The sequence below is a fragment of the Engystomops pustulosus genome, chromosome 1 (genome assembly GCF_040894005.1).
Source record: "Engystomops pustulosus chromosome 1, aEngPut4.maternal, whole genome shotgun sequence".
NCBI lineage: Eukaryota > Metazoa > Chordata > Amphibia > Anura > Leptodactylidae > Engystomops > Engystomops pustulosus.
In genome coordinates this window covers 293,914,026-293,940,141 of record NC_092411.1, presented here as the reverse complement: position 1 = coordinate 293,940,141, position 26,116 = coordinate 293,914,026, and positions in this window count along the sequence as shown.

The window sequence follows — 26,116 nt, the reverse complement described above, 5'->3', positions numbered from 1 at the left end:
TCATTATACAGCTAGCCTGCCACCCTTAGTATACAGCCAGCCAGCTTACCCCCCCCCTCGGTATGCAGCCAGCCAGCCTACCCCCATCAGTATACAGCCAGCCTACCCTTTCAGTATACCAACATCCTGCCCCCTCTCAGTATACGGCCAGCTCCCCCTCATTATACAGCCAGCCTGCCCCCTCAGTATACAAAATAGAAGATGTAACATACATGCTAACATAGTGTTAGCATAGTGTTAACACGTGTCTTTTGTAAAAGCCATGAAAACTGCAATTTAACAAATCTGCTCTTCTGAACTGTTGTAATGCATTTGAAAATTCATCTGTTAAATCCACGTGTCACAGCACCCTTAGAAGTAGCCAATACATTTAAAAAAAAATATAAATGCAAAATGAATGAATTAAAAAAAAACTGTCCACACTTTCTATGCCCAGCATGTTAATGTGCAAAATTTTAAACATTTAAAGCATGAAAACAGAGTCCATGAAAAGAAATCCTTCCTTTGCACCTGCCCCAGACCAGCTGCAGATTTGCAACTTAAATGTCGCCAAATTAAGCATAAAAATGTGATACATAGGTGAAAAGTTGCCATGAACATCTGGAAAATAAAGCTACATAAGGCACATTGGAGTACCTCAAAAACGACTTAAAAAACTACAGCAAAAAAAACAGTGAAAATCGCAAAAATTACAAAAGTCGCAAAAATGGGACACTTAAACTAGCAGAAATAAAGATACAGATAACCCCCAGTGAATCATACCCAAACATGAACTTACTGATGATGGAGGTTGGCAGTAGCTTTATTAGAGACTTTCCTGTAAACCCTTGAAGTATAGGGTCAAGAATTATCCTACTTAACGGGGTTGTCTTGGATCAAACTTTTATACATTTTTTGTTCTCTACTATGTACCAGCTGCTGATGACAAATATACTTCATTTACCTCTTTTATTCTGTTCCTCTGATTTACAACTTGATCACATGACTTGCATTGTTTCCCTATTGATATCAAATGGTCTTCCTCACTCCCACTAATATGTTGTATCATATCCATGATAGAATAATGTGTCAGAAGAGTTAAGTGATAGGTCTATTCAAGTAGTAAAACTGTGAGGATTTGTAATACATTTGTTCAATCAGCCATTCCTTTGATTACTCAAAATAAGGTTCCACTGTATTTTCATGAATTATATTATTATTCCTTCTGATAAGCAGACCTGAACTGTAAAGTGTGGAATTATGCACCCCCACACCAAAGCTCTATTGATGTCATTATCCCTGTGTTTGGGAAAATGCACAAAGCTAACAGCCTCTGAGCAACCACAGAAATGTCCTCTGTAGGCATGCCTGTGATTTGCTGAGATGGACATATGACTATGACTCTTTATAAGAGCAGAGTCAAAAGTCCAGATGACATTACACACATGACAACTAAGAATAGCTTGCTGCTTGTTGCTTATTGCAAAGTTAATCCTGTCAGTGAACAGCACAAATACATGCATCTGAAAAGTAGTGTTGTCACAGAGTAGAACACACTGATATTTGCATCAGAAAAGTGATGTTGTCATAGAAGGTAAACACGAATACCCACATTGGACAATTTATGTAACGTGGAATTTATGTATTAATGTAACGTGGAATTCATACATTTTTCAATTCTGCATCAGTAGATTTTTTCAAAATTTTTTTCAAAAAAGGCACCTGTTTTCAATTCCATATAAATGGAACTTGGAATTCAAAAGTCTTCATTCCTTATAAATGGAACTTAGAATTCAAACATTTTTCAATTCTTATTATATTATTTATATTATTTCAAAAGATTTTTTTTTCAATTGCAGTATAATGGAACCTCAAATTCAAACTTTTAATTGTGTATTAATAAATTACAAATTCTAAATATTTTCTATTATGTGTCAATAAAAATTCACACTTCAAATTTTTCATGTTAATGAAATCTCAAATTAAAAAATGTTTTAATTCCAGATTAACAGAATTTCAAAATGTTCAACTACAGATTAATGGAATTTAAAATTTTTCAAATCTGTAGTAATCAGACTTCAACATTTTTTGCAGTTCCACAATAAAGAAACTTAAAATTGAAAAGAAATTCAATTTCAGATTGATTTAACTTCAAATAAAAATTTCTCAATTATGGATTAATGAAATTTATCATTTAATTTTTTTTTATTTTGAATTTAGGGAACTTAAAATTTAAATGTTTTAATTCCAAATTATCTATGATTTAAACTTTTTTCAAATGCAGAAATTTAAATTTGATAGAACTTTGAATTCGAACTTTTTAATTCTTTATTAATAGAAATTAAAATTCAAAAGATTTTATTGGAACGTTAAATTAAAAAATGTTTCTATTTCATGTTAATTTAATTTAAAATAAAAAAATTAATTCCAGTTTAATAAAAAAATTTAGTAAATAATTTTAATTCTAAATTAATGAAATTTCAAATTATAATTTGTCAACTCTGAATTAATGAGAATTCAAATTTAAAATTAACATTTTGGATTAATGGAATTCATTTTTAAAAAATTTAATTCTGGATTAATAAAACTTCAAATTACATTTTTTTTTAATCTGGAATTTTAAATTGTAAAACTTTTCTATTCCGAATGAATGAAATTTAATAAAAAGTTTGTCAATTTAAAATTCATTTAACTTCAAATTGAAATGTTTGTATTTTGAATTAGTGGAACTTCAAATTCAAAAATTAATTAAATTCAAGGTTTATATTTCTTCAATTTTTAGATTCTGAATAAATGGTACTATAAATTTGTGCATTTTCAAATTCTGCATTCTTAAAATTAAAATGTAATTTTGAATTAATGTAATTTATAATTGTTTAAATCATAAACTTTAAACTTTGAATTTATTGGAACATTGATTCAAATAAATATTTCAACTCTGCAATGATGGAGCTACAAATTAATAATAATAATAATAATAATAATAATAATAATTCTTTATTTATATAGCGCCTACAGATTATGCAGCTACAGATTTTCAAACGCTGCACAAAGCATATAAAATTGGTCAAATACACTCTTTTTCAAATCTGTATTAATAAAGATTGAAATTCATAAACCTTTCTATTCATCAATTAAAGATTTTTTCAATATTGTATTTTATTGAAATTTCAAAGTCAGATGTTTTCAATTCCGTATTAATGGAACTTCGAATTCAAATGTATTTGTTCTATATTGAAGGAACTTCAAATTAAAACATTTTTCAATTTTGCATTTATATCATTTTAAATTATTTTTTTTCAATTTTAGTATGATGGAAATTCAAATTCAAAGCTTTTAATATTTCATATTAATGAAATATCAAATTTAAAAATGTTTAAATTCCAGATTAATAGAACTTTAACATTTTTAATTACGAATTAATGGGATTACAAATTATTTAAAACTGGAGTGATGGAACTTCAACATTTTTTACAATTTCACAGTAAATAAACTTCGAATTTAAAAGAAATTCAATTTAATTTAAATACAAATTTCTTAATTATGGTTTATTGAAATTTATAACTTAAAAATTGTTTTAATTCTGAATTAATGAAACTTCAAATTTAAATGTTTTAATTCAAAATTAATGGAATCTATTATTTAAAACTTTTTTCAACTGCAGAACTTTGAATTTAATAGAACTTTTAATTCAGAAATGTTAGTTCTTTATAAATAGAAATTAAAATTCAAGAAATATTATTGGAACTCTAAATTCAAATATGTTTTGATTATCAGTAAATTTAACTTATTATTAAAAAAATTTAATTCCAGTTTACTAAAAATTCTTAATAAGACCTTTTCAATTCTAGATTAATGAAATTTCCAAGTATAATATCTCAACTTTGGATTAATGAACTGAAAATTTTAAATGTAACATTCTGAATTAATTGAATTCATTTTTAAATGTTTTATATTTAAGATCAATAATACCTCAAATTACATTTTTTTTTTATTCTGGAATTTTAAACTGTAAATATTTTCTATTCTGAATTAATGAAATTTAATAAAATGTTTCGAATGTTTTCGAATTTGTGGAACTTCAATTCAAAAATTGTTTGAATTCAAGATTTACATTTAGATTCTTAAATTTCTCATTCTGAATAAATGGATTTATAATTTCATACATTTTTAAATTCTGTATTTATGGAATTTCAAATTCAAATGCAATTTCGAATCAATGGAATTTATTATTTAAACCTTTTAACTTTGAATTTACTGGAACATTGATTCAAAAAATATTTCAATTCTGCATTAATTTAATTTCAAATTCTAAATCTTTTCAATTCAGCATTAATGGAACTTCAAATTCACTCTTTCTTCAAATATGTTGTTAGGGTTGGGTAACACAGAAGACAGGGGATAGTGTGCCCTGAGCTGGTAAACTAGTAAAGAGTGGTAAACTAGCCGGAGTCACAACGATACAGATACAGATACAGATACAGAGCTAGTCAACCTAATGCAGAGAGTGGCACCTGGCACAGGTGACTAGTGAGACTGCAATTTATGCAGCCAGTACCCCACCTCCAGAACCTGATGGGAGCTGGACAACTTCTGGGAATTAACCCCTCATGGTGCAGAATAATCAGGCACCATGCAGAGGTACCACAAGTTCCAGCAGTTCTGAACACAACTCCTAGACAACGCGAGATCTTAGCAGCCGCTGCCCGGGACGAGAGGTGGAGTTTGCGCGGATACGCGCTGGGGGTCAGAGAACGCTGCTAGCACCACCAGAAGAACCAGAAGTCCCAGCATTCTCCCTAGCGAACCTGACAGTACCCCCCCCCCCTGACGGGGGCCTTCGGACCCCTAGATCGTAAAGATGGCTTCTGAGGTTAGGCCTGATTAAATTACCTGAGTAACCGCGGAGCATGAACATCTCTAGCCAGAACCTAAGACCTATCCTCAGGACCAAAACCTTTCCAATGGACCAGGTACTGCAGGGAGTTACCTACCCATCTGGAATTTACAACTTTTTCCACCTTAAATTCCAGATTCCCCTCCACAATAGATGGAGAAGGAGGGTCAGGAACATAGCGCTTCAGAAGACTCTTATGGAAGGTGTTATGTACCCGCCACCCTGCTGGAAGAGTAATCTTGAAGGAAACTGGGTTAACAACTTGAGTAACAAAAAACGGACCTACAAACCTGGGCACAAACTTCAAAGAGGGGACCTTTAATTTAAGTTTTTTTGTGGATAACCACACTTTATCCCCCTCCACAAACTTATCGGAGTTAGTGCGCCTTCTTTCAGGCTGTTGGACCATAGAATTTTGTGCCCTCTGAATATTCTCCTGAACTTGTGACCAGAGCGTGCGCAACTTGGATGTAATAGCTTCCGCCTGAGAAATATTAGAGACAGGCTTAGATGAAAAAGAGAAACGAGGACGAAAAGCATAATTGCAGAAAAACGGAGAAACCTGAGTGGAAGAACTACAGTGATGATTAATAGCAAATTCTGCCAACGGAAGGAATTTCACCCACTGGTCCTGACTGTCCGAGACAAAGGGTCGCAGATATTGAATCATCTCCTGATTCATTCTCTCGGACAGACCATTAGACGCAGAGTGAAACGCCGATGAGAACGACAAATTCACTTCTAGTCTAGAACAAAATGCTCGCCAAAATTTGGAAACAAATTGTACGCCCCTAGCTGCCAGCACAACACCTGGAGACAAAATATTACTGTCAGTAGCCTCTGAAAGCTCAGGAGTCCCGAAGCTACGGGACAAGGCATCAGCCTTCACATTTTTTGACCCAGGTCGGTAGGTGACAACAAAATTAAAGCGAGAGAAAAACAAGGCCCACCTAGCCTGACGAGAGTTCAAGCGCTTAGCAGTATCCAAATATACTAAGTTCTTATGATCCGTGAGCACAGTTATCGGATGAAGAGCTCCCTCCAAAAAGGGTGGCCAGACTTCAAATGCCCACTTAATGGCAAGGAGCTCTCGATTACCAATATCATAATTCCTCTCACAAGAAGAAAACTTTCTAGAGAAATATGCACAGGGCCTAAGTCTGGTGAGAGTGGAGGACCCCTGAGACATCACTGCACCTACTCCAACCTTGGAAGCATCTACCTCCACAACAAACGGTAGAGAGAGGTCAGGTTGAACCAAAACTGGGGCTGACGAGAATGCCACTTTTAAAGTTTCAAATGCAGAGCAAGTGGCAGGGGACCAATTGCTCGGATCAGCACCCTTAGATCCTAGATCCGTGAGGGGTTTGGCGATCACGGAAAAGTTCTTAATAAAGTTCCGATAATAGTTAGCGAAACCTAAAAAACGTTGTAAGGCCTTAAGATTGGTAGGACGAACCCAGTCCGTGAGCGCCTGAACCTTACTCTGATCCATCTGTAGATCAGAGATAGTAACAACATAACCTAAGAAGGAAACCTTCTGGACACAAAAAACACACTTTTCCAGCTTAGCGAAGAGGTGGTTTTTGCGCAACCTGGTAAGTACTTGGCGGAGATGTTGCTGGTGAGAAACCATATCAGGAGAGAAAATCAAAATATCGTCCCGATATACCACCATAAACACACCGATGTAGTCATGAAAGATGGAGTTCATAAACCCTTGAAAAACCGCTGGGGCATTACTCAAACCAAAGGGCATAACCAGGTATTCAAAGTGTCCCAAAGGTGTATTAAATGCGGTCTTCCACTCATCGCCCTCCCGGATCCAAATCAGGTTATAAGCCCCTCTGAGATCTAATTTAGAGAAAACTTGGGCCCCAGAAACCTGATTTAAGAGATCCGGGAACAAGGGGAGAGGACCTGAGTTTTTTACCGTTATCTTATTTAATCCTCTATAATCAATACACGGCCGTAAACCACCATCTTTTTTCTCAACAAAAAAGAACCCAGCCCCAGTGGGCGACTCAGAAGGACGGATATGTCCGATTGCCAAACTCTCAGTGACTCCCGTTCTGGTACTGACAGGTTATATATACGACCCTTTGGCAATCTAGCATCAGGAAGAAGGTCAATTTTACAATCAAACTCCCTGTGTTGAGGAAGGACTTGGGACAAGGGTTTTGAAAACACATCTGAGTAATCAGAGAGAAAACCTGGAAGACTCTGATCTTCCGCCACTACTGTACATAATGAAACTCTGGTCAGGTGATCCTTACAGTGAGGACCCCAATGAACCAGCTCCAGAGTTTCCCAATTAATTACCGGATTATGGATCCGGAGCCAGGGTAGACCAAGAATGACATTTTCAGACAAATTTTCCATAACTGGGAAAGAACACCATTCTTCATGCATAGCTCCTACCATAAGCTTTATCTGCGGGGTTCGGAATTTAATCAACCCTGCCTGTAGAGAGGTCAAATCCGCACCTGACATCCGGAAAGGAGTGGACAATGGAATCAAGGACACATATAACTGAGAGGCAAAATTATAATCAATTAAATTAGTTGCAGCACCTGAATCCAAGAAGGCGCGACCAGTACAGGAAACAGATTGAAACGTAACCGTATAAGGTAAATACATTCTAGAAACAACTGGGAGTACCTGAGCTCCTAAGCAGTCCCCTCGATTACTGCTTAGGAGCGGAAGTTTTCCTGCTGCTGCCTCTTGGAACAGGTGTGTATCTGATGATCAGGACTTCCACAGCAGAAACAAAGATGGTGTCTTATTTGATGTTGCTTCTGCTGTGCAGGAGAGATGCTATCCAGCTCCATGGATTTCAATTCTTGACGGCCTGGAGACAGACTGGCCACTGGCTGACAGTCAGTGGACACCCGAGGTGATCGCCTGGATCTTAGGCGATGATCAACTCGGATGACCAGAGTCATAGCTTCATCTAATGTCTGAGGCTTGGCATAAGCTAAGACTAAGTCCTGTACTCGTTCTGACAGTCCGGACATAAATTGGTCTTTTAGGGCACAGTCGTTCCATTGCAAGTCAGTCACATACTGTCTGAATTGGGCACAATAATCTTCTGCCGTCAGTTTTCCCTGACACAGAGATCTAAGGTGGGAAACTGCAAGTGCTCGGCGGTCAGGTTCATCATAAATCTGGCCTAAAGCAGAAAACAAAGCGTCAAGAGAAGAGCGGGGTGGAGAGTCAGGTGGGAGAGAGAAGGCCCAATTTTGCGGATCACCGCGCAAAAGAAAAATGAACACGCCCACCATTTGTGTCTCAGTGCCCGATGAGTGAGGGCGTAAAGAAAAATAAAGTTTACATCCCTCCCTAAATGAAAAAAATTTCTTACGGTCACCAAAAAACAATCAGGGAGTGGAACCTTAGGTTCTGGTGCAGGTGGCGGTGCAGCCTGCGGTGTTGTCTGCCCTGAAACCTGCATTTGAAGACGGGCATACAGACTCTGAACATGCTTAGTTAAGGTCTGGACATGAGCGACCACAGCTGACAAAGGCTCCATGGAAGGAGTGAATGTAGCAGGTCGGATACAGGATGCAGACCTATGTGTGGGCCAGTGTTTCTGTTAGGGTTGGGTAACACAGAAGACAGGGGATAGTGTGCCCTGAGCTTGCCCCAACCTCTGTCCCTTCCTATAGCCCCCCCCACGCTAAACCGTGGGGCGACTACTTGAAGACTCGAAATACACTGGATAAGTGTGGGAAGGGAATCACAAACAGACTGACAAACATAAACCACAAAAGAGTGGTAAACTAGCCAGAGTCACAACAAGATGGTACGTCAAGAACAAAGTCAGTTAGCAAAGAGTCAATGTCAAAAACTAGCCGAGGTCACAACGATACAGATACAGATACAGAGCGAGTCAGCCTAATGCAGAGAGCGAGTGATGAAAGGATTTCAAACACTGGCACAGGTGACTAGTGAAGCTGCAATTTATGCAGCCAGAACCCCACCTCCAGAACCTGATAGGAGCTGGACAACTTCTGGGAATTAACCCCTCATGGTGCAGAATAACCAGGCACCATGCAGAGGTACCACAAGTCCCAGCAGTTCCGAACACAACTCCTAGACAACGCGAGATCTTAGAAGCCGCTGCCCGGGTCGAGAGGTGGAGTTTGCGCAGATAAGCGCCGGGGGTCGAAGAACGCTGCTAGCTCCACCAGAAGAACCAGAAGTCCCAGCATTCTCCCTAGCGAACCTGACATATGTACTAATGGGGCTTCAAATTTAAATGTATTAGTTCTGTATTAATGTTACTTCAAATTCATAAATTTAAAAATTCCGCATTAATGGAATTTTTCTAAATATTTTCAAAAAATATTTTCAATTTATTGTGTCAATAAAATTTTAAAGTCAAATATTCCATATTAACCCCTTAACTCTATGGCGCAGAGGTATAAGGAGTGTATGAAGAGGGCTCACGGGCTGCGTCCTCTTCATACAAAGGTGGGGGTTTTTGCATACTGCAGCAAACCCCCACCGCTAATAGCCCCGACCGCGGCTATTAACCCTGTCATTGCAGCCGGCAAAGTCGCGCCCCCGAACGTCATCAGGGGTATGGTAGCCTCGGGTCTTCATTTGACACGAGGCTACATGGCTTCTGCAGATTCGTTACAATGAGCCAGTGGCTCATTGTAATGAATGAGCTGCAAAAATGCCATATATTGCAATACAGAAGTATTGAAGTATATGGTAGGAGTGATCTGACCATCTAGGGTTAATGGACCCTAGATGGTCTAAGAAATAGTGGGAAAAAAAAGAAAAAAAATGTTTTAAAAAATAAAAAAAATTAATAAAATATTAAAAATTCAAATCACCCCCCTTTCCCTAGAACTGATATAAAACATAATAACCAGTAAAAATCACAAACGTATTAGGTATTGCCGCGTCCCAAAATGCCCGATCTATCAAAATATAAAAACGGTTACGGCCGGCGCTGACCTCCGAGGCGGGAAATGGCGCCCAAATGTCTGAAATGCGACTTTTACACCTTTTTACATCACATAAAAAATGAAATAAAAAATTATCAAAATGTCGCACGACCTCAGAATGGTAGCAATGAAAACGTCGGCTCATTTTGCAAAAAAATGACACCTCACACATCTCCGTTCACCGAAGTTTGAAAAAGTTATTAGCGTCAGAAGATGGCAACTTTTTTTTTCTTTTTTGTACACATTCGTTTAATTTTTGAAAATGTATTAAAACACAATAAAAACTATATATATTTGGTATCACCGCGATCGCACCGAACCAAAAAATAAAGCTGAGCTGTTATTTTGAGTGCACAGTCAAAGTCGAAAAAACTGAGCCCACAAGATTGTGACACACGTGCGTTTTTTTTTCAATTTTTCCACATTTGTAATTTTTTTTTCAGCTTCGCAGTACATGGCATGTTAAAATAATTAACATTACGGGAAAGTAAAATTTGTTACGCACAAAATAAGCCCTAACAAACGTCTGTACACGTAAAAATGAAAAAGTTATGGATTTTTGAAGTTGGAGAGCGAGAAATGAGCGGAAAAACCCTGCGTCCCTAAGGGGTTAATGAAATCTCAAATTAAAAAAATGTATTAAATTCCAGATCAATGGAACTTTAAAATGTTCAATTACAGATTAATGGAATTAATTTTTTTTTAAATTTGGAGTAATGGAACGTCCATTTTTTGAATTTCAATTTCAGATTCATTTAATTTTAAATGCAAATTTTTCAATTATAGATTAATGGAATTTATCATTAGTTCTGAATGTATGGAACTTCAAATTCAAATGTTGTAATTCCAAATTAATGGAATCTATAATTTAACCCTTTTCAACTGCTGAACTTGAATTTAATAGATCTTTGAATTTAAAATGTTTAATTCATTAGTAATACAAATTAAAATTAAATTTTATATTGGAACTCTAAATTTAAAAAAATGCTTCTATTACAGGTTAATTTAACACATATTTAAAAAAAATAAATACATTTCAGATTAATAGAAAATCTTAATAAACCTTTTCAATTCAAGATTAATGAAATTTAAAGTTACATTTTTTCAAATCTAAATTAATGGAATTTAAATTTAAAGTTTTGAATGTCTGATTAATGGAGTCCTTTTTTGAATTTTTTAATTCTGGACTAATAAAATAACAAATTATAATTTTTTTAATTAGGGAAATTTTAAATTGCAAATATTTTTTATTCTGCATTAATAAAAATTAATGTAATATTCAAATTCTAGATAAATGGAACTTAAAATTGAAAAGTTTGTAAATTCATAATTAATTTAACTTCAAATTAAAATGTTTCTATTTCGAATTAGTGGAACTTCAAAAATAGTTAAATTCATGATTTATGTATCTTCAATTTTTAGATAATAAATAAATGGAACTGTAAGTGTATATAATTTTAAATCCCACATTAATGGAACTTCAATTTCAAATGTAATTTCAAATTAATGGAATTTATGATTTAAACCTTTAAACTTTGAATTCATTGAAACTTGGAATTTTAAATGTTTAATTTAATGAATTATAGATATTATAATTTAAAATTATAATTTCTCAACTCTAGATTAATGAAACTTCAAATTTAAAAGTTTGAATTTTCTCAACCATTGGAATTCATTTTACATTTTTTTAAATTTGGGATTAATGAGATCTCAAATTATTATTTTTTTTAAATCTGGAATTTCAAATTACAAAAATTTTCAAATTTTGCGTTAATAGAATTTTAAAAATGTTACAATTATAGATTAATGGAACCTTAATTTCAAAAGTTTGTAATTTTAGTAATTAATTTCAAATAAAAGTTTTTTCTTTTCTAAATTAATGGAACTTATAATTTAAAGACTTTTGAATGTTCAATAATTGAATTTCAAATAAAAACATTTTTGAAATTGAACAATGGAGCCTTAAATTAAATTTTTTTAAATTTTGCATTCAAACATTTTCCAATTTTACTACACTGGAACTTCAAATTCAAATCTTTCAATTCAATATTAATGGAAGTTTTTCTATTTTAAAAACAATGTGCATGAATATAACTTCAACTTTTTACGTTTTTCATTTCTGCAATAATGGAATTCCAAATTCAACCATTTTTAACTTCAGTGTAAATGGAACTTTAAATTCAAAAATGTTCAGTTCTGTATCACAAATTTAAAATTATCAACTGCAGATGAATGGACCCTTTTTAAAATTCTGCCATTTCAAAATGCAAAAAAAATAAATTTTGTATGGAATTTAAAAAAAATTTCAATTATTAGTTAATTGAACTTCAAATTCAAAAGTTTGTCAATTTAGAATAATTTTAACTTCAAATTAAAATGTTTAATTCTGTATTTATGGAACATCAAATCCAAATCGTTTTCATTTCCACATTTGTGAAATCTCAAAATAAAAATGTTTTAATTCCAAATTATTAGAACTTTAAATTCAAAATTTTAAGTAACAATATAATGAAACTTCAAATTCAGCATATCAGCTGTAACCAACACCTGCAGTTGAAATGAGTTTTGATTGCAGGCGTTTTAACCTGTTAAATGCCTGTATGTGACATTGTAAGCATATTTGTGACTGAGCTAATATCATTTGATCGCTTGTTGGATATTGCAGAGTATTATGAGAAACAAGCACTATCTTATTTTCTCCTTTTATCTTTTGTGAATTTATAAATTTTAGGGCTAGATGAATGTGTCTGAAAAAAAGATTTTTTAGAATATTAACAAATTAAAAGTACTGCACGGGCTCCTGCGATTAGCGCTCAGTGCTGTACTAATGCGATGCTGAGCAGATGCTGTTTCGGCTCTGCACTGGAGCTGAGCTGGCATTGGGAGTCGTGGGGAGTCAGTGGTAATGTACGGCTGACATCCCTGAGTAACAACTGCGGTTGGCGTAGGCTCCGATGGCGGGTGTTTAACCTATTAAATGCCACCATCAGTGCGACCGCGGCATCTAACTTGCCTTTGGGAGTCTTTCCCCCACGATTGTGCCGCCCCCCGCCACCCCACCCCCCCGCGCCGTCTTCGGGGGGTACTGATCGTAGCTATGAACTGCAGGGCTGCTTGCAGGCAATGCCATTAAGATAGTGATGATGGCTTGTTCATGTCCCATGGTGGAACTAATAAAAAAAGTAAAAAAATAGTAATTCAATAAAAAATAAATTGATAAATTAATAAAAATGCCCATAAGCCCCAAAACATCTAAAGAGACATATAATGCACAAAAATAAATAAATAAATAAATATATATATATATATATATATATATATATATATATATATATATATACACTCACCGGCCACTTTATTAGGTACACCATGCTAGTAATGGGTTGGACCCTCTTTTGCCTTCAGAACTGCCTCAATTCTTCATGGCATTGATTCAACAAGGTGCTGGAAGCATTCCTCAGAGATTTTGGTCCATATTGACATGATGGCATCACACAGTTGCCGCAGATTTGTTGGCTGCACATCCATGACGCGAATCTCCCGTTCCACCACATCCCAAAGATGCTCTATTGGATTGAGATCTGGTGACTGTGGAGGCCATTTGAGTACAGTGAACTCATTGTCATGTTCAAGAAACCAGTCTGAGATGATTCCAGCTTTATGACATGGCGCATTATCCTGCTGAAAGTAGCCATCAGATGTTGGGTACATTGTGGTCATAAAGGGATGGACATGGTCAGCAACAATACTCAGGCAGGCTGTGGCGTTGCAACGATGCTCAATTGGTACCAAGGGGCCCAAAGAGTGCCAAGAAAATATTCCCCACACCATGACACCACCACCACCAGCCTGAACCGTTGATACAAGGCAGGATGGATCCATGCTTTCATGTTGTTGACGTCAAATTCTGACCCTACCATCCGAATGTCGCAGCAGAAATCGAGACTCATCAGACCAGGCAACGTTTTTCCAATCTTCTACTGTCCAATTTCGATGAGCTTGTGCAAATTGTAGCCTCAGTTTCCTGTTCTTAGCTGAAAGGAGTGGCACCCGGTGTGGTCTTCTGCTGCTGTAGCCCATCTGCCTCAAAGTTTGACGTACTGTGTGTTCAGAGATGCTCTTCTGCCTACCTTGGTTGTAACGGGTGGCGATTTGAGTCACTGTTGCCTTTCTATCAGCTCGAACCAGTCTGCCCATTCTCCTCTGACTTATGGCATCAACAATGCATTTCCGCCCACAGAACTGCCGCTCACTGGATGTTTTTTCTTTTTCGTACCATTCTCTGTAAACCCTCGAGATGGTTGTGCATGAAAATCCCAGTAGATCAGCAGTTTCTGAAATACTCAGACCAGCCCTTCTGGCACAAACAACCATGCCACGTTCAAAGGCACTCAAATCACCTTTCTTCCCCATACTGATGCTCGGTTTGAACGGCAGGATATTGTCTTGACCATGTCTACATGCCTAAATGCACTTAGTTGCCGCAATGTGATTGGCTGATTAGAAATTAAGTGTTAACGAGCAGTTGGATAGGTGTACCTAATAAAGTGGCCGGTGAGTGTATGTTATATATATATATAGATATGTGGGGTGTGTGCTATGATTTAGACTCTTTTGACCGCATCTGTAACAACCCATAGGATAAAAGTAAATAATTATTGAACCTGTATGATGAACGCTTTAAAAAAAAGGAAAAACCGGCCAAAAATCATGATTTTTAACTATTTAATCTGACAAAATATGCTATAAAAATTTGATCAACAAAAACATATGTACTCCAGAATGATGCTGTTGTAAAGTAATATATGTCCAACAAAAACAAGCAATCAACCGGCTCTGTATCCAAAAAAGTAAAAACTTTATGCCACTTGGAAGACGGCAATGCAAAAATGATAAATTTGTCCCTACATTAGGGTTTTATTTGGCAAATTTTTTAAAACATAAGAAAAAATATTAATGTATGGTATCCCCATAATCGTATCGACCCATATAATAAAGATAAAAATTCAGTACAGAATTGATGCTTTTCTACTCCTGACCTCAAAAAGAGGTTCATGAATTTTCAACAATGGTAACACTGGAAAAATCATCTCATCCCCCATAAAACATGCCATTGCATGGCCCAAATAACAAAAAAGCTAAAATTTTATAGCCTACAAAAAGAGCCATTGAGAAAACTAAAATCCTGGCAGCTGCAGGTTCCTTCCTGCACATCGCTGTGTGCCCATAAAACAAGTCACGGCCACATGTGGGGGGTCCCTTTACTGGGGAGAAATTGCATAACAAATTTTAAGATGGGTTTTCTCTTTTTATCTTTTGGAAATGTGTAAATTTTATGGCTAAATGAATGTATAACCGACAAAAATTGACCATTCTAAATTTCCCCTAAATAAAATTCCTATGAGCATCTCAAGGGGTTAACAATCTCTTCTAAAAACTGTTTCTGATAGTGTGAGGGTGCAGATTTGAAAATGGGTTGATTTTGTAGGGTGATTTTAATGCAAATATTTAAAATTTCATTCAAAACAGTTTTTATCCCCAACAATTCTGAAACTACGAAAAATTGATATTCGATTTGTAAGACGTGCGACATCAAAATAAATTATCCAGGCATTTTGAAAATTATGAAAATGTAAAGTAGATATATGGAAAATGTTATTCAGCAAATTATTTGGGTTGTAAATCTATCTGCCTGAAAACGCAATGATTTCAAATTTTGAAAATGGCAAATTTTTCAAAAAATTCATAATTTTTTCTTCTTTTTTGCAAATAAATATGAAACTTATCAGCCAACATTTACAACTAAAATGAAGTACAACATGTGAGGAAAAAACAGTCTCATAATCACTTTGATAAGTGTTCAAAAGTTATAACCATATAAAGTGACGCATGTCAGAATACAAAAAATGGGGCCGAGCCTTAAGCTATAAAATGGTTGTGCCCTTAAGGGGTTAAAAAATGCTCTCCAGGATTCGCTTGTGTCGACACTCATAGGGACAGCGCACCGCTGATTGGCGCTGGCCACTTGTTTGCCGCTCTGGTCTCCCTGGTCACATTCCGGGGGTTTCTCTCGAGAAGCCCCTTGCCATATCTCTGGTCAGTGGACAAGTCTTGTCAGTTGACCAGTGGACCTGCTGCCTGGAACCTCGCTTTCTAGAGGCGGTGTCTACCCTCTCTCTGTTCCTGAGATGACTGCCATGTCCGAGTACATCAAGGAGAACCTGCAAAGAGGCTTCAGCCGCAAGTCCTCCTCTTTGGCTGGTGCAGGGTTATTTTTTGTAACCAAAAAGGACGACTCTCTATGCGCCCCTGCATAGACTATCGTGGGCTGAACAAGGTCACGATTAAAAAACGGTACCCCCTGCCCACCCCCACCCCCCGTCTCTGCAGTTCCAAGGTGTTTTCCAAGCTGGATATCCAGGGGTGCAGACAACGCCAAACGTGCATGAGATTCTACGAGATTTTTGTGAGTACAATATTAAAGATACCTTTTTTCCCAAAAAGAAATTGTGTTGCGCTATTTTCTGCTATCTCTCTCCACACGGGTGCCGTGCGGACCAAAGCGGAACCGAAAGTGCTGCAGTGGAGTTCCCCAGTCGGGAGGACCAGAGGGCTGCACAGCCACATGCCGCACACCCACAGGACGAAACCCACAGGGGCGCCATACAGAGGGAGTGTACGGAGACTTCATTTGACTCTTTTTTTACCTAATGTAAGGTACTGCTTACTCTGTTCATTGCATACATTTATGCACCTCTTTACATAATTTTTCTTCTCTGAATGACGTTGATGCAGAGGAGAAACCAATAGACTGTTTTGTATCAGACCATAAGGACAATTGGACCTCTATTCCACTTTTTTCCTCCTTGCGCCGTCATAATTAGCTGACAACTGGTTAATCTTTTCCAATATTTTGTATTTATCATGGATCTCCGTGGGGCCTACAACCACGTCTGGATCGGCAAGGGAGACAAATGGAAAACGGCGTTCAACACCCATGAAGGACACTTTGAATATTAAGTAATGCCATTCGGACTCTGTAATGCCACTGCTATCTTTCAGCAGTTTGTGAATGACATTTTCAGAGACCTTCAATGCAACACATCTCCCTGGCTTCATCACATTGTGTGGGCGTGCACAGTTATATATTCTTTAGTCAAGGGACTTAAAACATCTTAACAAATTAAATATGCTACCTTTAACATTGTTGTATAGAAAAAAGGGGGAGGGAGAGTACCCAGATCCTTATATCTTCTAAGCGGGGAAGGAGTGGAGGGTGGAAAGTAAAGCCAGCAGGGTAGCTGGGTTACTGTAAATAGAGGGGGTAGAAAGGGGTCAAAGAAAAGGAAGGCCAACTCTGACTCTGAACATCCAAGCAAAATTGCAAAATAGTGCAGCGATGTAAGGACGTCAGTGTCCGAAATGGCAGCCCTAGCGGATCTTGCTGTCCCTAACAGCCAGGGGAGTAGACCAGCCAGTAATAGGGTTGATGGGAGTGCTGGTAAGCCAAGGCAGCTAGTGGTTGTAGGGGACTCTATAATCAGGAAGACGGATAGAATAATTTGTCGCCAACCAGCCTCAACCGAATGGTTTGCTGTCTCCTTGGTGCCAGGGTTCGGCATGTGGTGGAAAGGGTGGATAAATTACTGGGAGGGGCTGGGGATGACCCAGCTGTTGTGGTCCATGTTGGTACCAATGACAGAATAGATGGTAGGTGGAGGAGCCTGAAGAATCATTTTAAAGAATTAGGTTCAAAGCTTAAGGAAAGGACCTCCAAGTTGGAGAGCTCAGGGAGTTAAATGCATGGCTCAGATCCTGGTGCCAGCAGAGGGATTTGGGTTCCTAGAGCACTGGGCTGACTTTTCATTGGGGTACAAGCTTTTTTCCGCATAACTTGCACCTAAATGGAAGGGGGGCTGCTGTTCCGGGGGAGAAGATCCTAGCAGGGGTGCCGGAGTATTTAAACTAGGATCGGGGGAGGAGGAAAAGGAAGACACTGAAGGGGTAGACAAGTCAGAGAGGGGGCAGGTTATGTTGATAGGTGGTGAGGTGGGCATTGTATGGGGGACTAAGACAGTGGATAAAGAGATCCACCAGTTGCAAAACAGTAGTGAATATATGTGGACCAGTAAAATTACTTTAAATAAGATAAGTAAGAGTGGAAAATTAAAGTGTATGTTCAGAAATTGCAGAAGTGTCACGGGCAAAATGGGCGAGCTTGCAGCTCTGGTATTTGAGGAACAGCTAGATGTTGTTGGTGTAGCAGAGACATGGCTCGAGGCATCACATGATTGGGGTGTTAATATTCAAGGTTTTACACTCTTTCGGAAAGACAGGGCAAATAGGAGGGGAGGTGGTATATGTCTGTATGTCAGAAGGGACTTAAAAGTGATTGTGAATGAGACAGTGGTCTCAGAAGAGTGTGAGGAGGCTGAAACTTTGTGGGTTGAAATTCAAAGCCAAGAGAGTTTTGACAAAATAATTTTTGGTATAATATATAGACCCCCTAACATCTCTGAGGAAATAGAGGGTCACCTATATAAACAGATGGAGCCGGCTGCACAGGAGGTGACCGTAGTGATAATGTGAGACTTTAACTTTCCAAATATAAATTGGGGTCAGGGCTCTTCTTCATCTGTGAAGGGGAGAAATTTTATCAACCTTCTGCAGGATAATTTTATGGTGTAGCTTGTAGAAGATCCCACAAGAGGTGATGCATTGTTGGACTTTGTGATTTCTAACAATAAGGAGATTGTCCAAAATGTCAATGTCCGGGAACCCCTTGGGAACAGCGATCATAGTATACCGTATTTTCCGGACTATAAGGCGCACTTAAAAGCCTTGGATTTCCTTGGAAATCCAAAGTGCGCCTTATAGTCCGGTGCGCCCTATATGAGGCAGCGGACCATACTTACATAGGTCCCCGCTACCGGAGACAGCAGATCTCCAGCGGGAACTGCAGACCACGCGGCACGAACAACTTCTGCCGCGTGGTCTGCAGTTCCCGCTGGAGATCTGCTGTCTCCGGTAGCGGGGATCTATGTAAGTATTCTATTCTTTACCTCCCCCTCACCTTCCCCGCTCACCTTCCCCGCGTTCCGCGTCTCGTCTCGGCGTCGCGTCTCGTCCCGGCGGGTCTCCGCTCCGCCCCAGGACCTCCGCCACGCCCCCAACCCTGCGCCTTATAGTCCGATGCGCCTTATATATGGAATTATTACATATATAAGGCGCATCGGACTAATGCGCCTTATATTCCGGTGCGCCTAATGGCCCGGAAAATACGGTAATTATTTTCCTCTTAAACTGTAAATAGCAGAAACAGGTGGGAAAATAAAAAACTTTTAAGAGGGCTAATTTCCCGAAATTCAGGGCTGCAATACAGGATATAGACTGGGATCAGATTCTGTCAAATGATGATACTAATGTTAAATGGGAGAAATTCAAATCTAAATTAATTCCAATAGGTAACAAGTACAGACGGGCTAGATTACACCCCGCATGGATTACAGCTACAGTTAAAAGGGCAATTAATGAGAAAGGAGGGCATTCAAAAAATATAAATCTGACGGGTCACCTGAGGCTTTCAACACTTACAAAAAACTTACCAAAATCTGTAAAAAGGAAATCATATCAGCCAAAATACAAAATGAAAGACAGGTGGCTAAAGATAACAAAACAAATCCCAAATTTTTTTTCAAGTATGTCAATGTAAAAAAATGGGTCAGAACAGGTTGGACCCCTTTTTTCTGAAAATGGGGATCGGTGACTGAAGACCAAGAGAAGGCGGAGATACTTCATATGTTTTTTAGCTCCGCTTATACGATAGAATAAAGAACTTCTGACGTGGGTGGTGCCAGTGCGGGTCATGCATCCTGTAATATACAGACTGACTGAATGTATACATGATCCAGTCTAAACTCAATAAAATAAATGTGTACAAGGCTCCTGCACCAGATGGGTTACACCCCAGAGTTCTTAAAGAACTCAGTTCTGTTATTGCTGTACCGCTGTCTAAAATCTTCAGGGATTCCGTAATGTCTGGTGTGGTGCCAAGTGACTGGTGCAAGGCAAATGTGGTGCCAATATATAAAAAGGGCTCTTTTTCTCTTTTCTCCTTATATGGGAGAGTCTCTTGTTGAGAAGGACCTGGGGGTTACAGTAGATCATAAATTGAATAACAGTATGCAATTTCAATCAGCTGCCTCTAAAGCCAGTAGGATCTTGTCATGTATCAAAAATGGTATGGACTCTCCTGATAGGGATGTAATATTACCACTATACAAGGCACTGGTTCGGCCACATCTGGAATATGCCGTCCAGTTCTGGGCACTGGTCTATAAAAAGGATGCCCTGGAGCTGGAGAGGGTTCAACGTAGAGCCACAAAACTGATAAGGGGTATTGAGGGTCTTAGTTATGAGGAAAGATTAAAACAACTAGATTTATTTAGTCTGGAAAAGAGACAACTACGAGGGGACATGATTAATTTATTTAAATATATGAATGGTCCATACAAAAAATATGGTGGTAAATTGTTTCAGATTAAATCAAATCAAAAGACGAGGGGGCACTGTCTCTGTCTTGAGAAAACAAGATTTAATCACCAGAGGCGACAGGGCTTTTTTACTATGAGAACTGTCAATCTGTGGAATAGCCTGCCTCAGGCGCTGGTCACAGCAGGGACAGCGGAGAGCTTCAAGAAGGGCCTAGACGCCTTTTTACACCTAAATAACATTGATGGTTATGTTATATAGAATTGTTTCCCCTAAATACCTTCGTCATCCAATCCCTTCCCTTGCTTGGTTGAACTTGATGGACAAGTGTCTTTTTTCAGCCGTATAAACTATGATACTATGATATCACAGAGAGTAATCAGAGCAGTGTGATTTAACAAGCCATGCACCTGTGTGACCATGGTCAGATTTCTATCCACTGAAAGTAAATATAGAAGTTTTTTATAACAGGACAGCAAGCAGATATCTATAAAACCATGAGGAATTGATACAGAAAGTATATTGGAAAATTGTTTAACAAAACAATTACACAAAAATATTAGTTATGTGCTGAAATAGGAACATCATTTTATTTGTTTTTAATTTTTTCTATTATATCTTGAAACATATCTACAACTGCCCTGTTATAAACACCATTTTGCAACCCTCTACATTTTACCACTCCCATCTTAAATCCATTTTGGGTGTTACATTTTGAGTCCCATTGACTTCAATGGGGTTCCTGTTTTGGGTTCCCAGTTCAGGTTCAAGTTCGGGACCAAGTTCCCAGTCAACAAATTTTTTTCCCATTTTCGCCTGATCGCATCTAACCTGAATTCCACAAACCTGCTCATCACTATCAGTGATACAATGAGCCGTGCTCTTGTGTGACATCACATGATCAGGGCTATAATGAGCTGAGCACCTGTGCGACATCACATGACCAAGAATATAAAGAGCTGTCCACATGTGCAACATTACATGAGCAAGAATATAAAGAACCGTGCACCTTAATGACATCACATGATCAGGGATATAATGATGAGCTTTACACCTGAATGACATCACATGAACAGGGATATAATGTGTTGTGCACCTGTGTGATGTCAAATGACCAGAACCCGTGTTTATCCACAAGAGATAAAGCTCAGTTTGCATGTATCTATGAGCTGCAAATTGCATCTGTTCCAGGGAATAGGTCAGCCACCCAGCACCAGCTAATGGGTGCCATCAGCTGTTCCTACTGTAATTCTGTCAGTGCACTAAAAGTGGCCGCTACGGCGCTCCATAGCCACTGGGCTCACCAGGCACTTCCTGATCTTGCGCAATCACTCTACCCCAATATATTTTCCCCAGAGGGCTTGGAAGCCTAAAAATAGTCCTAGAACTCATATTTCACACACAAAATACCTATAAAGGTCTATTAACACACCGTCATGAAGGTTTCTTGTGGTGTTTGCTCTTTCTGTCAGTGAAGATAAGGTTTTATTTTTTTAAATGAGACCAAGACTACCATATGTTTGCCAAAAGTTTACTAGTAGTTAAGTTTTCAGCCTTTAATCACACTAGCAGCATATCAACATATAGAAAATATATATTTTTTTTCTTTTGCGACTTGATAACAGTAACACTTGACCGAGAAGAATTTAAAAACGGAAGTGATGTAAAGGCCTGCGTATTCTGTTCAAGGCTGTTTTGCCTTCAATCCGTGTTTCACATCCATTGGTGCATTCTGTTGCATGGATGATTTCTGAGCTCATGATCCTATTGGAATAAAATTGTATTTGATTTAGTTTTCTATGAGACACTGCTAAGATACATAACTGCAAGACACACTTTCCTCATAGTCTGACTGGAAGGTGCTTGACATGACCACCTTCTTTTTGCTCCTTTTAGGTTTAACTACTTCTTAGTGGTTTGGGGTGAGAGAATCACCAAAAGAAAAGGGTGCCAGGGAGCACACGTCCAGGTAGATCAGGATACACCTGTTGTGGCGGCTACGGAGCACCATAGTGGCCACTTTCAGTGCACCGACATAAATATAAGAAGGCAGCTGCTGGCACCCAGTAGCTGGCGCTGGAACAAAAAATATATCTTACTGTTATGACAGCAAGCAGAGATGTAGAAAACTTTGAGGAATTCATACATAATGGGGCAGATTTACTTACCCAGTCCTGTCGCGATCCCCAAGGTGCGTTCTCTGACGAAGATAAATCCGTCGTGATTCTTCATGATCGTGTGTCCATTTTCCGGAGTTCACCTTCTTCTTCCTGGTGTATGTGAGTGCTTTGTCTTGCGACACAATTTGAATTGTAAATCCCTTAGTCCGAATCAGTCGGGTTGTCCGTCGGCCACGCCCCCCGATTTGTGTCGCATGCAGATTGACGCGATTTCGCCAAAATTCAATCGCGTATGCCACTTAAATGCGCACAAATCGGAAATGTGCCGTGCGAACCCTTAGTAAATGTGCCCTAGTATACATTGGAAAACTTTTCATTTTACAAACAATAACATTTATTTGCTGAAAGTGAACAATCCCTTTTGGTACATTTTAAAATTTTCTTTTCCATTTCTTTTAACATGATTAAAGATCTTCTAAAATCCAAGAGATGGATAAATCTATAAATCTATTTCCACAATAAACCATATTTCAGGTTATTATTAAACTTCAGATTTTTTTTGCTACTAAACTTCTGTATCTAAATCAGCTTCAGGTAAATGTATAAAAGCACCTGCTCCGTGTCCCCTCTCCCCTGTGCTGAGGATCTGCCAGGAGCATGCTGAGCCTGAGGACCTCATCTATCATCTACTATGTCACCTACTTACTTGTCCTATTGATACCTGTTATCTCTTATGAGACTGCGGCTGCTCCGTGCCATCTGGATGCTGTGAGGTCCGCTCTGAGCTATGACTATTACCAGGAGGGAGATTTCATTATTGGAGGACTGATATCTGTTCATGCCACTATTTCAGATATGGACTATCATAATTCCAACTATTACTGCCAAGAGTAAATTCTATTGTTCATCTTCATATTATTTCCGGTTAAGCTACATACTGTATACAATATTTATATAACTATTTGCTACTGAGAAAAATTAGTATCTTTACGATTTCAGACGTTACAATCTAAAAAGAATTAAAAAATGAAAGCTTATGATCCATAGTGTCGCCACAGTTTTTTCTCAACATAAATACATTTTTGGCCATTTTGGGATTGCTGCTGTCCATGGGTGTGGGGTGGGAAACATGTGTCAGCCTGCTTCATACAGGCCTATATATCTCAACCTTTCATGTTCAATCCTTATCTCTTATTTGACATTTAGCATCCAGTCCTTTTTTTGCAATGCTAACATAGTATCAGGCATTACTACCTTCAGAAGGTGTAGGAGATCAGAAAAATCATCTCAGGCTTGTAAAACATTTTTGAGTGGTTTATAAAGGATCTAATCTTAATCTATTGGTGTTTAAGTGGATGTGACTATTCAGATGTCATCACTGACGTCTCAGAGTACATTGGTCTTTATCTGTCCATAGGGTTGGATTTTCTGAATAATTGTGCAGTTACATATAAAACACTATGACTATTGCTATGTTTTCTGACAATGGACATCTATGTCTCTTTAGAACGAAAAGAAGAAAAGCTCAAGATAGGGTCATGGTGATCTTAGTCTATGGTGGTTTTAGAATGTGGGGTGGTGGGATGCGAGGTGTTTGCCTGCCTAAGAACAGTGCTATTGAGATACTTAAAATGAATATTTAGTCCTTTAAAGTTGGGACCACATCCCAAAATTCTAAAATTGGCGTTAGTAATTGTAAAATGGTAGGTTTCAGCAATAAACTCTGAGTCGATAGATGAAGGATAAAACAGCCGGCATGCCCCTTTACCAAACTGTTTGAATTTGCAGGTTGCAAGTGTAATTCTTGTGTTTTGTGTACTTTTGGGACTCTTGGCCAATTGGATTTTTAAGATATTGTGTTGACAAGGGAACAAGGAGTGATAATAAAGATTCATTGTAGACACCTTATACTTGGACCAAATGACCGTAGCATTCAGAGAGCTACACCAGAGGTCATATTGGGCCCAGAGGTACGTTTGTAACTAGGGGTTTTATTTAAGTCGGGTGTCCTTAACTAAGGGACTGTAAAAAAATGTCAGGGAATCCAAGAAATGCATGGCTGTTGGCCAGCAGCTCTTCAAAGCTAAGGCTGAATCCTATGCATGGAACAATTCTAATCTTGCTAATCTGAGCAGGTTTTCTTAGGTGCCTTGAGTTGATTGCCTGGACTCAGCTGGGTGTTTGTTCTCAAGAACGCTGGCTGATGTCATTGTCTAGGCTCTGTGTGTTCCTCAACTGTGGGTCGAATAATGCACCCCTAGCCAGTCAGTTGCTGGGGGTGGCAAACAGGGTCTGCAAAAATTCCTATTGCTTAGTAGACTCAGGGGTGGTTATTATTTGTTATGTGACTGATGGTATTCCTGTCTATTTCTTGAACCCTGTAAACCCCCAGACTGAGCCAAAACCTTATGAACCCACAGCCTGAACCAGAACCTTGTGCATCCTACCAGACTCTGTATCCAGTTTGTGCTCCAGCCTGTTTCTGGACCTCCGTACCTTTCCTGAACCCTGTTCTGGAATCATCTTATTCCTGTGTCTGTTCGGGATTGTCAACAAAAAGTTCATAATCATTAGGTTTTGCAAGGCTTATTAGTTGGGTGACAGAGGTTGTGGGTGAGTTTAGGACCTGTATCCTTTGGGCTACCATGACACCCAGATTTCACGGTAAGATGAAAGGGCTTGTTACTGACAAGTGCCCAGGTTCCTGTAGTCAGGGTCGGACTGGGGTACCAAGGGCCCACCAGTGAAATTAATTCTGGGGGCCCACCAACTGCTTCATCGATACGTGCGAGCCACCCCCATGTATATTTTCATTGCGTTTCTGAACGTGCTGCAAATGCAAGGTGTGAATGCAGCCTGTGGCCGTGTTCACACATTCCGTTTTTTGTTGCTTTTTTCAACGCTTTGGAAAGACGATCTGTTCCTCTTCCATTTGAATGCAGGTCTTTTTGCCATTCAGCAGACAAACTTTAAATTTTTGCAACAAAAAAAACATAATGTGTGAACGCAGCCCAGGCTTCCTGCACACTACACTTGTGCATTTCTTGGGATGCAAACAATAGTCCCATGGGATGTTGTATGAGGGTTGCTTGTCATCTGGATGTAAGTACATAATAATAGCCTGAACCGCAAACATGGTTAGGACCTGCTCTGTCTATTGCAGCTCAGGCAGTTGGCTCATAAAAAGGGCTATGAAATTCACAGCCATGTGCATGAGCCCATAGAAGTGAATGAGGATGTGTACAACAATCCTGCAGAAAACAGGCCTCAGGCCCCGTGCACACTTTTTTTTTTAAATTGAGTTTTAACTGCATTGGAAACCGCAAAAGGCAGGGGCTTTGTCAGAGCACATATGTCTTTCTACTGAAACACTTTTGGAATGAGCCCCTCCCTGTTGCGTTTTTAAATGGAAATAAAACAGATCAAGAACTGCAACGTGTGAATGGGGCCTGAGGCTTGTTATCTGCCGGACTGTTTAACTTCCTGGAATCAGTATTCAACATTTATCACCAGGATGAAGGATTGTAAACCTGCAGATCCTGCCAGAGGGGGTGCACACCAGCATGTAAGTGTGCTTGGTTTACAATCCTTCATCCTGGTGATAGATGTCCTTTAAAGGAAACCTACCACCACAAATCTACCTATAAAGGTAGATCGGGTGGTAGGTG